Source organism: Bombina bombina, chromosome 6 (genome assembly GCF_027579735.1).
Source record: "Bombina bombina isolate aBomBom1 chromosome 6, aBomBom1.pri, whole genome shotgun sequence".
NCBI classification, from domain to species: Eukaryota; Metazoa; Chordata; class Amphibia; order Anura; family Bombinatoridae; genus Bombina; species Bombina bombina.
In genome coordinates, this window is record NC_069504.1 from 317976307 (window position 1) to 317990398 (window position 14092).

At 39.2% G+C, this 14092-nt stretch overlaps 1 protein-coding gene across 1 annotated transcript in view; it reads left to right on the top strand.

Annotated features, from left to right (window-relative positions):
- MON2 (MON2 homolog, regulator of endosome-to-Golgi trafficking) overlaps positions 1 to 14092 on the top strand; it is a 388187-nt gene that overhangs the window by 239163 nt on the left and 134932 nt on the right.

Here is a 14092-nt window from a genome sequence, read left to right on the forward strand (position 1 = left end):
GAGGGAGACTAAAACAATCTAACAGTTCTAGACTTCAAAGTGAGTCTCAACGTTAATAACAATCTCACCTGTGAAATAACGAATTAGGGAAGACACATACATAACTCTTAGTTATATGGATAAGTAGAAACCATTAAAAAGGGAGTTATCCGAGTGGTAGTATTGAATCTGTACATAATCACACATAGCCCCATGATTATAGACTGTTATAAATAAGAGCAGGGTATATAAACAAAATTATGGCAATATAGGGGGGATATATAGGAGTACAAGTCCCCCAGCTTAGTATATGCCTTGAGAACATGAGCAGCTAAATCAGACTGTGTAAGAAGGATTATGGAAAAAGGGAATTAAGATTGAGCAGTCTAACACCCCAGACGTAGCATATTGTCCTGAAAACATGAAAACATGAGCAGCCCTCCCATTGAAAACTAGTGAATACTGTAGTGGGAGATTATAATGAGAATAAAAAAAAAAATAAACATGCATATACGTTTGCAACGGAACGTTAGTAGAGGGTGAGCTAGGTATGATAAAGATACATAGGATTATGCTCCACAATAATTTCACAGTAATGCATATAGTCACCCCACTCCGGTTTTCAAAGGGTAGGTAAAGTCTGGAGTAAGGACCCAGTGTAAGCGAAGTGTAGTTTCCTTTAAGTCCTTTCGTAAAGCTACCAAGCGAAATGATCCCACAGCCAGGTCCCTGCACTGTATCTGAGCCAGGTAGTACTGCTGCCCTTTGTTTTGTTGCAGCAAATGTCTCTTTAGCAGCACGAGTCCATCTGCGGTGGCCAAACGGTGATCCCCTCCTGGCATGGTCTCAGTGTCACTTATTAAAGAATGGTAGAACGAATCTGATCCTTGCACATAAGTTCCATTTTGACCCACATGTGTAGTTATGTCTATCATTGTGGTGTGATTCGTAGCGGCGGTCAGCTCAGGTATGGAAGCGGGCACAAAGTATATTTCCTTGCGGGTCTCCACCGCACTTGTTATGGCTGCCACATTATCTTCTCCTTCAAGCCTGCAATCCGGCCAGTGGCTAAGAGGCACCGTGATGTGAGACACATCTCTGGGTAACTCGTGGGGCTCCTGCACATTCAGGAGGGACTTTTCTGAGCTCAGGCTTATTGGTGTCTGGGGTGTAGTCGAGAGGGCCTCTCCCCCATAAGCCCTCCCGGTCGCATTGATATCCAGGCTCTCCGCTATCACCAGAGCATGTGTAGTGATAATTGCACATAGATCCCTTTCTAGGTCACAGAAGTACTCCTGTAGTAGGCTATGCATATGTGTCTCCCACCGTGCTAGGGCCTCCATTTGTGCTCGTGGGGCTAGGAATAGTTACTTTAGTAGGGTAGTCTCTTATGATAAAAAAAACAGTCAGTATATGACTGCTGGCTATCCTATATTAGGATATCGTAACCCCGGAGTTCAGGGGGGGGGGGGGTAATGTTGCGGCAGCCCCAGACCTACGCTCCAAATCCTTTACAGGCACTTCTTCTGTTGCTAGACTTACTGTGTAGGTGCAAAAGTTTTTCAAGATGGCTTCAAGTCTTGAGAAGAAGTGTGTCACGTAGCTGACTCAACAAACATAGGCTTAAACTTTGTCAAATCTATCCACTCTTAGAGTTTAGTTGTTAATAGTAGGAAAAAGCTGCTACAGGATAGGAAATGTCGAGATTTACAATATATAGCTCCTATAACTAGTGCCTGTCTCAGAGAGCTTCATTGAGACACGTCTTGCCGCATTGAGTGTAGGCTCTGCCCCCCCTATATAGATATCTTTATTAAGCCACCACACAATTAATTTGATGCTTTGTCAACAAACCACGTTTGCTTCTTGATATTACCCAGAATTAAAAATATCTATAGTTTTAGATGAAAGTGTAATGTAGTTCGTTACAACTTAACAATGGCATCATAAAAAACCCAGAAAAGAGAGACCCACTATAACCTGTAAGTTTACTAAAAAAAATCCATAAAGATCATTAAACAGCCTCTTAAGTTATTACCAGTTATTTGACGTACTCACACATGAGGTTTATAATAGCTGTTCTTTAATTGTTACGTATTATCATATCAATACTGATATTTTGAATCCATAGGAAAGACCCTTTTCCTTGTCTATGTGGCTTCAATGTGGTGTCTTTTTTTTTTTTTTTTTTTGTTTAAATATTTTTTATTGAGGTTTATGATAAAATGACATGCAAATACAATAACAGGCGAAACTCATGTAACAACGGGAAACATCATTATACATTAAAAGCTCAGTAGCTATCAGTTACAGGGCACTAGTAGCATATATAATAGTTTCCAATGACAGAGTAAGATTAGACGATATTAAATCATATGTAGAGTTCCAACATAAGACAAATCTCATATAGTTTTTTACTTTTGTAGTACTGAACACAATGGTTCATTAACAGTCAATAGACAACACTATATAATATAAACATGAATTAACGAGTTGGTTATGGATATCAAGCGAGAAAAAGAGCAACTCAACAAATGTATACCACATAGTTTAGGAAAAGAGAAGAAGGGAAGGAAGGGGGGGGGGGAGGAGGGGAAAGGGTGAGGAGGGTAAAGGGTGAGGAGGGCGGGTGGGAGGGTGACTCCCCATCTCTAGTTCTAAATGTCCCAAAAGCTCTGGATCCCTACAGGAGAACCCACCGGCGACCAGTTTCCACACCCTATGTCTGGTGTCATCTATAATCCTATTACATAAGGCACAAGGCATTGCTAGCACGTGATAATCTCTCCTTCTAGGCATTGTCGCCAAGCTTCCCAGCAGAGACAGTGAATCGGGATTTTGTTGTTAGCTGCAAAGACCGCGCATTCCATAGTTTCAATATGTATCATTGTAGACTTAATCTGGCTCCATCTAGGGCCCTTAGATTGGAGCCATGCCCTAGCGATATTTAGTTTAACAGACATGAAAATATATATGCACAGGTATTTTAAATGTCGAGGTATCTTGTCAGAGAATAAATGAAATAGCGCTACAGCTGGCCGACTAGATTCCACCAAACCTAATTTGGTGCAGTAATAGAATGCCCTGGTCCAGATTCTCTGAATCTTAGGGCACTCCCACCACATATGGGCAGGGGATCCCACTTTGCCACATCCCCTCCAACACATAGAAGAATTTGTTTTGGAGATCTGAAATAAGCGTAAGGGAGTGTAATGCCATTGTGTCAGGATCTTAAAATAAAGTTCAAAATAGGTAGTACTATGAACCGCGTTTTTAGTTAACAGGGTTGCAGACCTCAATGTGGTGTCTTAATAAAGATTTTTACATATATTTCTTTCATATAGGTAGTGAGAGTCCATGGTCTATTATTCATGGGAATTAACTTTCCTAGAACTTGGAGGAGGCAAAGATTCTCAAACCCCAAGAGCTCTATATAACACCTCACACATACCTCAGTCTTTTCTTTGCCTCCACTGGATGTGGTTGGAGAAAACCGAAACCGAAAATGACCTTTTACCCAAATGATTTTAAAATAGTTTTTTTCTATAATTGTATTAATAATATTAGACTTAATGAATTTAATTACTCAAAAATGAAAAACTACAAGCCATTAAAATAAATAACCACCCTTTTATTGAAAGTAACTCACCAAAATTAGACAGAAAATAAACTTAATAAACCAATATAAATAAAAATCTGTTAAATCTGTTTCCATTATATAGGACTGAATGAAGAATAATTGTTGATATTAAATAGTGCTCCAGAAATGGGTTGGCTTCTAAGCTTACATTCCAACTGTTTAAAATAAAGATACCAAGAGAACTAAGAAAAAAATAATAGAAGTAAATTAGAAAGTTGTTTAAAAACACATGCTCTATCTAAATTATGAAAGAAAAATTTTGGGTTACCTATCCATTTAAACAAATCTCTGTATAAGACTCTTCTAAGTTTGCTATTGATATTTGTTTGTTGGAAGCTCATCTTTTACTTAGTTCTCTGTATAAGGCTCTTCAGTTACTAGCACCTCTCTGTATAAAGCTCTCCTGTTACTTAACATCTCTCTTCATAAGGCTCGTGTTACTAGCACCTCTCTGTATAAACCTCTTCTGTTACCAACATCTCTCTGTATAAAGCTCTTGTTACTAACAGCTCTCTGTATAAACCTCTTCTGTTACTGACATCTCTCTGTATAAGACTTCTGTTACTGACATCTCTCTGTATAAGGCACATCTGTTACTGACAGCACTTTGTATAAGGCTCTTCTGATACTGGCTGCTCTCTGTTTAAAGCACTTATGTTACTGTCTTCTCTTTGTATAAAACACTTGTGTAAATTACAACTCTCTGTATAAGCCTCTTCTGTGAATGACAGTTCTCTGTATAATGCACTGGTGCTTTTTACAGCTCTCTCTATTAATAGGGTACCTTAGTGCTTTATACAGAGAGATGTGATTCACATAAGTGTCTTATACAGAGAGCTGTCATTCACAGTACACATAGCTGTAATTCACAGAAGTGCCTTATACAGAGAGCAGCCAGTAACATAAGTACCTTATATAGAGAGAATCCAGTAACATAAGTTCATTATACAGGGAGCAGACAGTAACAGAAGAGCCTTATACAACAAAGTGGTGTCAGTAACAGAGGTGCCTTATACAAAGAGCTTTTAGTAACGTAAGATCATTATACAGAGAGATGTTATTAGTAATAGAAGTGCATTATTCAGAGAGCTGTCAGTCACATGATTGCCCTATATAAAAGAGAGAGCTGTAATAAGCAGCAGGGCATTATACAGAGAGCTGTCATTCATAGAAGAGGCTTATACAGAGCTGTAATTTACAGAAGTGTTTTATAGAGAGAAGACAGTAACATAAGTGCTTTATACAGAGAGTTGTCATTCACATATGAGTGGCAGCTCTCTGTTTAAGGCACTTATGTAAATGACAGTTCTGATAAATACTTGTGCTCTATAACAAAAAATAAAAAATAGTGGATCCTTAAAAGCAGCATTAGTAATATCTTTTAACTTCAGTTCCCATATCAGCTGACTAAAATTAAATCAGGAAGGTGCTCCACGTATGTTATTATCCTGCCTATGGGACTTTGATTGAGGACTAGAGTATTGCTGTTTTTGCTGCCTAATGGTTAACTGCTGCTGCTTAGTGAGGAGGAAGAGGTTAACCTGCTGTTATTGTGGAGGAAGAGTTGCTCCGGTTCAGCAGTTCAGCTCCCTTAGAGACAACGGAGGTTTGATTTACAGCTTTGTAATGCCTGGAGGTAGAGGGGGGTTGCTTGCTACCTTTTAGGCTGCTGTAAATCAATCAAACCTCCATTGTCTCTAACAGAGCTGAACTTGCACCGGAGCAACTCTTCCTCCTCACTAAGGTCAGCACTCAATCAACAAAATACCGGAGCCTTTCAGGAAGTGCACGCACTACAGATTCTTCTGAAACAAACCGCTCTAGATAGAAAGGGAGGGAGGAGGCTGTGCTGTTCATGCGTGAGTGGCATTGTGGGAAATGTAGTTTAGTAACCTAATGGCCTAGAAAGCCTCTAGCTGCACCGGTCTAAATGTAGGTGTGGGTGGATGCGGTTAGCGGCGGCCAGCAAGTGTAAGTGTGGCACAAATATAACATGCAATTTTCGGCCAGCTTGCCTCTCTTTCGGCCGAAATAGGATAGGCCCATTTTCGGCCGAAAATTTCGGTTGCCGAAATTTCGGTGCATCCCTAGTGGTTTTGGTAATTTATACTGTGATTTTACAGGATTTGGTATCCAAATCTAGTACAGAGGTTCAGTTACCTTCTTTTTCCTCCGTCTCTGGGGATAGGCCTCATATTCCTAAATTTATTTTCCCATCTAGTTCTCAAATGAGTATCTGAGTTTAGTGGTATGGAAATTGAACCTTTAGATCTAAGACATAGGGATTTCTCTTATTCTATGATTGAAACGTTAATTCAGGTTCGGAAGCCTGTAAATAGGAAACTTAAAAATTCATTCCGGAAAGCCTTTATTTTGTAGTGTATACTTGAACCGTTTTTTTCTTGGCATTATTTTAGAATTCCTAGGATTCTACAGTTTTTACAGGATGGCTTGGATAACGGTTTATCTGCCAGTTCTCTGAGAGGTCAGATTTCTGCTCTTTCAATTTTGTTTCATAGGAAAATTGCTAATCTTCCTTATATTCATGGTTTTGTCCAGACTTTGGTTAATATCAAACCTGTAATTAAGCAAATTTCTCCTCCTTGAAATCTTAACTTGGTTTTAAGAGTTCTGCAAGCTCCGCCTTTTGAACCTATGCATAAGATTGACATTAAGCTACTATCTTGGAAGGTGTTGTTTCTTTTAGCAATTTCATCTGCTAGAAGAGTTTCTGAATTCTCTGCTCTTTCTTGTGAACCGCCCTATCTGATTTTTCATCAGGATAAGGTAGTCTTAAGAACTACTTTTGATTTATTGTCAAAGTTTGTTTCTTCTGATAACATCAGCAGAGAAATTGTTGATCCTTCTTTGTGTCCTAATCTCAAGTCTGCTTCAGAAAGATCTTTGCATAATTTGGATGTTGTTAGGGCATGAACTATTACATTGATGCTACTAAGGCCTTTAGACAAACTTCTAGTTTGTTCATTCATTTTTCAGGCTCTAGGAAAGTACAGAAGGCTTCTGCCATTTCTTTAGCTTCTTGGTTGAAACTTTCAGTTCACAAGGCTTATTTGGAGGCAAGTCAGCCTCCACTATAAAGATTACTGCTTATTCTACCAGATAATTTGCTTCTTCATGGGGTTTTAAGAATTAGGCCTCAGTTGATCAAATTTGTAAAGCAGCTACATGGCCTTCTTTTAGATCAAAAATAGAGAAAGAAATATGGCAGTGATATCCACTACCAAAAGAAAGACAGGGAATCAAGCACTCTTTTTTTTATCTTTTATATAGCTGTTTGTTATTTGTAATTCAAAAATACAATCACAAAAAATGTTATAGAGACACTTCCTTACAGAAATTACTATACACCAAAACCTAGAAATAAACAACATGAATGTGCATGTTAACAAACTTGTGAAACCAAAAAACTAGCATAAAAAAGAAGAAAAAACGAATATATATAAGTGACATCACAGGGAGATCGTAATCAATGGGTATATGATGGATATGCAACACCTTTCCAGAGGGCAGCCCCAACTCAATGGAAGGGATATACTGTCATGGAATAATTAGGATCTATGTAAGCCCTCACTCACCCACAAATTGTAGGTTTAACCTGCATCAAATATGCATCTATAAAGTGCACATGCAAATAATGTACTGAATTAATGCAGCACTAAACAATACTATGTATATACATACTGGGTGCATATGGGTAACTACCCTTCATAGCAGTGTTAAATAAAAAGAACTTGCTTTATATATAAGAGAGGCTGGTGTTTTGTTCCATATACGCTAAGCAGTCAGGCTTATTTTTCCATTTACAGCAAAACCACTGAATTTAATCAATGTAGCATTCTTATTATGCTTGCAACATTTTCCTGTTCCAGTCGATTGGCCAAGTCATGTTAAATATCAGTGTTCCTGACTTTTTGAAAAGATGCCAAGCTTGCAGTGTTAGTATTGCTTAAGCAATGAAGATTAGCCAACAGACAAACAGTCCTGCACACCAGTATGCGTTCGTAAACGTCAATTGCAAATAAAGCTGTGGGTGTGTAAGTAGCAGTATATGCAGAGGTTATAACGTAGCAATGGTTGTTGAAATTGCAAAGGAATCAACTTGGCTGTTCATAACGGCAATCCTTCCCCACTTCAAGAGCACTCAACGGTAATAAAAAGTTCCACTCACATACCTAGGTGCTGGGTTTTGTCGAGGAATTATATTTCATCCAGAATCCTCTGTTAGTAGGAGCAATCAGTATCATATGCATGTAAACTGAACAATTGCGGTCTCACCAGCAGGCCGTGCACAGCGTGCGTGACGTCACGTGATTAGGTCAACACGTGTTTCATCCCCAAAGTCTTACGGGACTTCCTCAGGGCTAATTAGCTAGTGAACTAGCGGTTCTATTTATATAAACTGAAAAGTCCGCCCCTTAGAATGATGAATGAACATGTTACTAACAAATACACAAATTTAAATATACAGTAATTTACAATATTTACAAAACATTATTGGTTATAGAAAATCTCAGATGGCACTCACAGTAGTAGGCAGTAATAAATATATACTTAAAGCATTTTATCAAGCAAGATGTTTTTAAGAAAACTTTATGGTAGCCAATTTATTAGTTTGCATTTAAGTACGCATAATGTGGACAGTCTGCTTAAAGATAGGGTATACTCCCCCAGATATACATATTTAATACACAAGAGGAGATAAATTCATTTAATGGGAGGAAAAACAACTATTGTTATTATTCTAACAAGACTAAAGGCTTCCATGTTAACAAATTGTTACTATATGTTACTCTTAAGAAACATACGCCTAGATTTAGAGTTTGGCGTTAGCCGTCAAAAGCAGCGTTAAGGGGCCCTAACGCTGCTTTTGGCCGCCCGCTGGTATTTAGAGTCAGCCAGGAAAGGGTCTAACGCTCACTTCCCTACCGCGATTCCAGGCTACCGCAGATCCCCTTACACCAATTGCGTATCCTATCTTTTCAATGGGATCTGCCTAACGCTGGTAGTTGGAGTCTTGGGAGAAGTGAGCGGTAGACCCTCTACCGACAAGACTCCTAACACCAAAAAAAGTCAGTAGTTAAGAGCTTTATGGGCTAACGCCGGAATATAAAGCTCTTAACTACTGTGCTACAAAGTACACTAACACCCATAAACTACCTATGTACCCCTAAACCGAGGCCCCCCCCACATCGCCGCCACTCTAATAAATTTTTTTAACCCCTAATCTGCCGACCGGACATCTCCGCCACCTACGTTATACTTATGAACCCCTAATCTGCTGCCCGTAACATTGCCGACCCCTATATTATATTTATTAACTCCTAATCTGCCCCCCCCCCCCCAACGTCGCCGCTACCTAACTACACTTATTAACCCCTAATCTGCTGACCGGACCTCGCCGCCACTATAATAAATGTATTAACCCCTAAACCGCCGCACTCCCGCCTCGCAAACACTAGAATAAATTGTATTAACCCCTAATCTGCCCTCCCTAACATTGCCGCCACCTACCTACATTTATTAACCCCTAATCTCACGCCCGCACCGTCGCCGCTACTATAATAAAGTTATTAACCCCTAAACATAACTCTAACCCTAACACCCCCCTAACATAAATATAATTTATATTAAATGAAATAATATTCCTAAAATTAACTAAATAATTCCTATTTGAAACTAAATACTTACCTATAAAATAAACCCTAATATAGCTACAATATAATTAATAATTACATTGTAGCTATTTTAGGATTTATATTTATTTTACAGGCAACTTTGTATTTATTTTAACTAGGTACAAAAGCTATTAAATAGTTAATAACTATTTAATAGCTACCTAGTTAAAATAAATACAAAATTACCTGTAAAATAAATCCTAACCTAAGTTACAATTAAACCTAACACTACACTATCATTAAATTAATTAAATAAATAAACTACCAATACCTACAATTAAATACAATTAAATAAACTAAACTAAATTACAAAAAAAAAAAAACACTAAATTACATAAAATAAAAAAATATTACAAGAAATTTAAACTAATTACACCTAATCTAAGCCCCCTAATAAAACAAAAAAATAAAAAAAATAATAAAAGCCCCTACCCTATTCTACATTACAAATTAATCAGCTCTTTTACCAGCCCTTAAAAGGGCTTTTTGCGGAGCATGCCCCAAAGTAATCGGCTCTTTTGCCTGTAAAAAAAAAATACAACCCCCCCCAACATTAAAACCCACCACCCACATACCCCTACTCTAACCCACCCAAACCCCCCTTAAATAAACCTATCACTACCCCCCTAAAGATCACCCTACCTTGAGCCGTGTTCACCCTACCGGGCACCGATGGACCAAAAGAGGACATCTGGAGCGGCAGAAGTCTTCATCCTATCCGGGCAGAAGAGGACATCCGGACCAGCAGACATCTTCATCCAAGTGGCATCTTCTATCTTCATCCATCCGGAGCGGAGCCATCTTCTTCCCAGCCGACGCGGATCCATCCTCTTCAACCGATACCTACTCGCCGAATGAAGGTTCCTTTAAATGACGTCATCCAAGATGGCGTCCCTCGAATTCCGATTGACTGATAAGATTCTATCAGCCAATCGGAATTAAGGTAGGAAAAATCTGATTGGCTGATTCAATCAGCCAATCAGATTCAAGTTCAATCCGATTGGCTGATCCAATCAGCCAATCAGATTGAGCTCACATTCTATTTGCTGTTCCGATCAGCCAATAGAATGCAAGCTCAATCTGATTGGCTGATTGGATCAGCCAATCGGATTGAACTTGAATCTGATTGGCTGATTCAATCACCCAATCAGATTTTTCTTACCTTAATTCCGATTGGCTGATAGGATTCTATCAGCCAATCGGAATTCGAGGGACGCCATCTTGGATGACGTCATTTAAAGGAACCTTCATTCGACGAGTAGAAGTCGGTTGAAGAGGATGGATCCGCGTCGGCTGGGAAGAAGATGGCTCCGCTCCGGATAGATGAAGATAGAAGATGCCGCTTGGATGAAGATGTCTGCCGGTCCGGATGTCCTCTTCTGCCCGGATAGGATGAAGACTTCTGCCGCTCCGGATGTCCTCTTTTGGTCCATCGGTGCCCGGCTGGGTGAACACGGCTCAAGGTAGGGTGATCTTCAGGGGGGTAGTGATAGGTTTATTTAAGGGGGATTTGGGTGGGTTAGAGTAGGGGTATGTGAGTGGTGGGTTTTAATGTTGGGGGGGGTTGTATTTTTTTTTACAGGCAAAAGAGCTGATTACTTTGGGGCATGCCCCGCAAAAAGCCTTTTTAAGGGCTGGTAAAAGAGCTGATTAATTTGTAATGTAGAATAGGGTAGGGACTTTTATTATTTTTTTTTATTATTATTTTATTAGGGGGCTTAGATTAGGTGTAATTAGTTTAAATTTCTTGTAATATTTTTTTATTTTATGTAATTTAGTGTTGTTTTTTTGTAGTTTAATTTATTTAATTGTATTTTAGTTTAGCTAATTGAAGGTAATTTATTTAATTAATGTATTGATAGTGTAGTGTTAGGTGTATTTGTAATTTAGGTTAGGATTTATTTTACAGGTAATTTTGTAATTATTTTAACTAGGTAGCTATTAAATAGTTATTAACTATTTAATAGCTATTGTACCTAGTTAAAATAAATACAAAGTTGCCTGTAAAATAAATATAAATCCTAAAATAGCTACAATATAATTATTCGTTATATTGTAGCTATATTAGGGTTTATTTTACAGGTAAGTATTTAGTTTTAAATAGGAATACTTTAGTTAATAAGAGTTAATTTATTTAGTTAGATTAAAATTATATTTAATTTAGGGGGGTGTTAGGGTTATGGTTAGACTTAGCTTTAGGGGTTAATACATTTATTATAGTAGCGGCGAGGTCCGGTCGGCAGATTAGGGGTTAATACTTGAAGTTATGTGGTGGGGACGTTGGGGGGGGGCAGATTAGGGTTTAATAAATATAATGTAGGTGTCGGCGATGGGGGGTAGCAGATTAGGGGTTCATAAGTATAGTGTAGGTTTGGGCGGTGTACGGAGCGGCAGATTAGGGGTTAATAGTATAATGCAGATGTCAGCGATAGCGGGGGCGGCAGATTAGGGGTTAATAAGTGTAAGGTTAGGGGTGTTTAGACTCGGGGTTCATGTTAGGGTGTTAGGTGCAGACTTAGAAAGTGTTTCGCCATAGGAAACAATGGGGCTGCGTTAGGAGCTGAACGCTGCTTTTTTGCAGGTGTTAGGTTTTTTTTCAGCCCAAACTGCCCCATTGTTTCCTATGGGGGAATCGTGCACGAGCACGTTTTGCCAGCTTACCGCTACCGTAAGCAACGCTGGTATTGAGGGTTGAAGTGGCGGTTAATTCAGCTCAACGCTCTCTTTTTGGAGCCTACATCCAAGCAGCTTCTTTTTAAAGCAATGCTTTATCTACATTTTCACCACGATTATGCACAATACCCCTATCAATGCCAATGCATCTTAAACTATCTGAATCTTGTTTGTGACATATTTTAAAGTGTCGCCAGCCACTTTAAAATATGACGTCCTTAATTACTGTTGGGAGTATCACTCCTGGCCAGCAGGAGGAGGAGGCAAAGAGCACCACATCAAGGCTGTTAAGTATCACTTCCCTTCCCACAAACCCCAGTCATTCTCTTTGCCTCTGTCAATGTAGGAGGTGAAGTACTGATGTCTGCAGAAAATTGTATTTCTTTTGCTACAAGCAAGTTTTTTGGGTCTAGCCGTACTCCACATTGGTCTCTTCAGTAGGGCAATGGTGGCTTTAAAGCAGTTAGGAACTTGTAAGGTGGGCCTTGCTGCGTTTTCCTAACAGGTTGCTGCCCTTGTATAGAAAGCCAGAGTAGGTCTACTCTGTCCTTTCTTTTTGTCACAGGTCTCTGTAAGGAGTGGCGTCCTTCCATACCATATGAGCTGTCGTCCTGCCGGACAGCTAGATGTGCAGGTAAGTGCCTTTTGTCTTCTTTGGCTAGGAGGCTGGCACTTATGGGGTTAAGGACTCAAAACATAGGTAAGTCTGGAGCATAATCCTACGCTGACTCCTGTTTCACAGAGTTATAGGGGTGTCTATTAGGAGAGCGTGCTTTTTCTTTGACAGCGCCATTCCTATAGGGCGAGTATGATGTGCCTTCCTCCGCTTCTTGAAATAAGGTAGAGCGGTGTCATATTTTCTCCTGCAAACTATTTTGTTTTTAGGGAAATACAGCATCCATGTTTACTCAATACTAAGCGACAGGATGAAGCGCGATGTAACAAAACAACTGCGCTTCATCTCCATGCCATTTTCATGGCCCTGTCTCCTTTTTCTACAGAGAACGGAGCGCTGCCATTTTAGGCTCTTGTCGAGTGCAGTTTCTGTAACTCCGCCTCGTTCTCTGGTTGAGAGCGGAGTTCTTCTATGCCTGTAACTGGGTTTTTAGTCAGCGGTACAGCCTTCATAGATAAGCTGTCCTGATAGATACACTTGACTTGAAAGATTTTTTTTTTTGCAAATATTTTGGTGTGTCTGTATGAAGATTTAGACCACTTTAGCTTTGGTGGTGGTAAAATTTCTAGCCCTTTTTTAAAATAAAAATTTATTTTTTAGGTTAATTTCTAGAGACACAGTATTAGATAGCAGAGTGCAGAATGTATAAAACCTTAAGTTAAGGTTTTTATAAATAAATTGTCTTACACTTTAATTTCGTGTTAGGCATCTTAGCCATTTTTACACAAAAATGTGTGTTTTGGGGCATATGTTCTGGTATGGAACAGGGGTCTGTTCCTAGGAATTCCTTATTGTTGACTCTTGAGGACCAAATTGTTTTTACTAAACATTCTGTCCCTCATATTTAGTATGATTCTTTTGAAAAATGAAAGTTTTCATTTTGTTTGAGCCTCATGTTTTTCAGGACAAATTTTGAAATTAATAATTTGTCTATGTTTTCTGTGCTGCATTTTTAGCCAAAGCTATTGGATGCACAGATAGGTTGTTGCCCTCTGACCCTCATGTCTCCTAGGATGATGCTGTTCAGGCAATGCCACAGCTTTCTCCTTAAAAGTCCCAATACTCTATGGTGTCACATGCTATGCCCTGCAGTTCCTCTCAATCTTCTAGAGGAGTGTATTTTCCTGCAGATTTTTGCAGCTCAGGTATCTTCTGCGGTATCTGTAGAAGTATCTGCTTTTCCTTTCGTACAGGGAAACGCAAGAGGACATTTGAAGATTCAGATAGTAATGTTTCTGCTCCGCATTCTGCTACACAGGTCGCTCTCTCGCCTAAGTCTGGGGAGGAGGTTTCGCTGGGAGTTTCTGAGGGTGAAATCTCAGATTTGGACAGTATAATTCCTTCATCTGATGCTGTAGTCACCTCCTTCAGATGTATACTTGAACACGTCATGTATTGTTAAAGGAGGTTTTGGCTACTTCAACATCA